This window comes from Musa acuminata, unplaced genomic scaffold (genome assembly GCF_036884655.1).
Source record: "Musa acuminata AAA Group cultivar baxijiao unplaced genomic scaffold, Cavendish_Baxijiao_AAA HiC_scaffold_897, whole genome shotgun sequence".
NCBI lineage: Eukaryota > Viridiplantae > Streptophyta > Magnoliopsida > Zingiberales > Musaceae > Musa > Musa acuminata.
In genome coordinates, this window is record NW_027021119.1 from 1 (window position 1) to 2,500 (window position 2,500).

Genomic DNA, 2,500 nt, shown 5'->3' on the forward strand with positions numbered 1-2,500 from the left:
TGGCCAAAAACGGCCCAAAAACGGGCCAAAACTGGCCATTTTTGGCTGGCGCGAGCGAGCGGCGAGCGGCGGACAGCGAGCGAAGCGAGAGGCAGCACCGGTCCCCTGCTATACGAAAGCCCCATCCAGCCCTGTGCCACCCGGGGGGGTTCCCAGGGTGCTGAGCATGGCTGACGTATTTGCTCCGCTCTCGAACGGTCACCGCGCAATGCACAGAACAGTCCAAAACTGGCCAAACGGCCCAAAAACGGGCCAAAACCTGGCCATTTTTGGCTGCACGATGCGAGCGGCGAGCGGCGGACAGCGAGCGAAGCGAGAGGCAGCACCGTCCCTGCTATACGAAAGCCCCATCCAGCCCTGTGCACCCGGGGGGTTCCAGGGTGCTGAGATGGCTGACGTATTGCTCCGCTCTCGACGGTCACCGCGCAATGCAAGAACAGGCCAAAAACTGGCCCAAACGGCCCAAAAACGGGCCAAAACTGGCCATTTTTGGCTGCACGAGCGAGCGGGCGTCGGCGGACAGCGAGCGAAGCGAGAGGCAGCACCGTCCCTGCTATACGAAAGCCCCATCCAGCCCTGTGCCACCCGGGGGGGTTCCAGGGTGCTGAGATGGCTGACGTTTTGCTCCGCTCTCGACGGTCACCGCGCAATGCAAGAACGAGCCAAAAACTGGCCAAAACGGCCCAAAAACGGGCCAAAACTGGCCATTTTTGGCTGCACGAAAACTGGCCATTTTTGGCTGCACGAGCGAGCGGCGAGCGGCGGACAGCGAGCGAAGCGAGAGGCAGCACCGTCCCTGCTATACGAAAGCCCCATCCAGCCCTGTGCCACCCGGGGGGTTCCAGGGTGCTGAGATGGCTGACGTTTTGCTCCGCTCTCGACGGTCACCGCGCAATGCAAGAACAGGCCAAAAACTGGCCAAAACGGCCCAAAAACGGGCCAAAACTGGCCATTTTTGGCTGCGCGAGCGAGCGGCGAGCGGCGGACAGCGAGCGAAGCGAGAGGCAGCACCGTCCCTGCTATACGAAAGCCCCATCCAGCCCTGTGCCACCCGGGGGGTTCCAGGGTGCTGAGATGGCTGACGTTTTGCTCCGCTCTCGACGGTCACCGCGCAATGCAAGAACAGGCCAAAAACTGGCCAAAACGGCCCAAAAACGGGCCAAAACTGGCCATTTTTGGCTGCACGAGCGAGCGGCGAGCGGCGGACAGCGAGCGAAGCGAGAGGCAGCACCGTCCCTGCTATACGAAAGCCCCATCCAGCCCTGTGCCACCCGGGGGGTTCCAGGGTGCTGAGATGGCTGACGTTTTGCTCCGCTCTCGACGGTCACCGCGCAATGCAAGAACAGGCCAAAAACTGGCCAAAACGGCCCAAAAACGGGCCAAAACTGGCCATTTTTGGCTGCACGAGCGAGCGGCGAGCGGCGGACAGCGAGCGAAGCGAGAGGCAGCACCGTCCCTGCTATACGAAAGCCCCATCCAGCCCTGTGCCACCCGGGGGGTTCCAGGGTGCTGAGATGGCTGACGTTTTGCTCCGCTCTCGACGGTCACCGCGCAATGCAAGAACAGGCCAAAAACTGGCCAAAACGGCCCAAAAACGGGCCAAAACTGGCCATTTTTGGCTGCACGAGCGAGCGGCGAGCGGCGGACAGCGAGCGAAGCGAGAGGCAGCACCGTCCCTGCTATACGAAAGCCCCATCCAGCCCTGTGCCACCCGGGGGGTTCCAGGGTGCTGAGATGGCTGACGTTTTGCTCCGCTCTCGACGGTCACCGCGCAATGCAAGAACAGGCCAAAAACTGGCCAAAACGGCCCAAAAACGGGCCAAAACTGGCCATTTTTGGCTGCACGAGCGAGCGGCGAGCGGCGGACAGCGAGCGAAGCGAGAGGCAGCACCGTCCCTGCTATACGAAAGCCCCATCCAGCCCTGTGCCACCCGGGGGGTTCCAGGGTGCTGAGATGGCTGACGTTTTGCTCCGCTCTCGACGGTCACCGCGCAATGCAAGAACAGGCCAAAAACTGGCCAAAACGGCCCAAAAACGGGCCAAAACTGGCCATTTTTGGCTGCACGAGCGAGCGGCGAGCGGCGGACAGCGAGCGAAGCGAGAGGCAGCACCGTCCCTGCTATACGAAAGCCCCATCCAGCCCTGTGCCACCCGGGGGGTTCCAGGGTGCTGAGATGGCTGACGTTTTGCTCCGCTCTCGACGGTCACCGCGCAATGCAAGAACAGGCCAAAAACTGGCCAAAACGGCCCAAAAACGGGCCAAAACTGGCCATTTTTGGCTGCACGAGCGAGCGGCGAGCGGCGGACAGCGAGCGAAGCGAGAGGCAGCACCGTCCCTGCTATACGAAAGCCCCATCCAGCCCTGTGCCACCCGGGGGGTTCCAGGGTGCTGAGATGGCTGACGTTTTGCTCCGCTCTCGACGGTCACCGCGCAATGCAAGAACAGGCCAAAAACTGGCCAAAACGGCCCAAAAACGGGCCAAAACTGGCCATTTTTGGC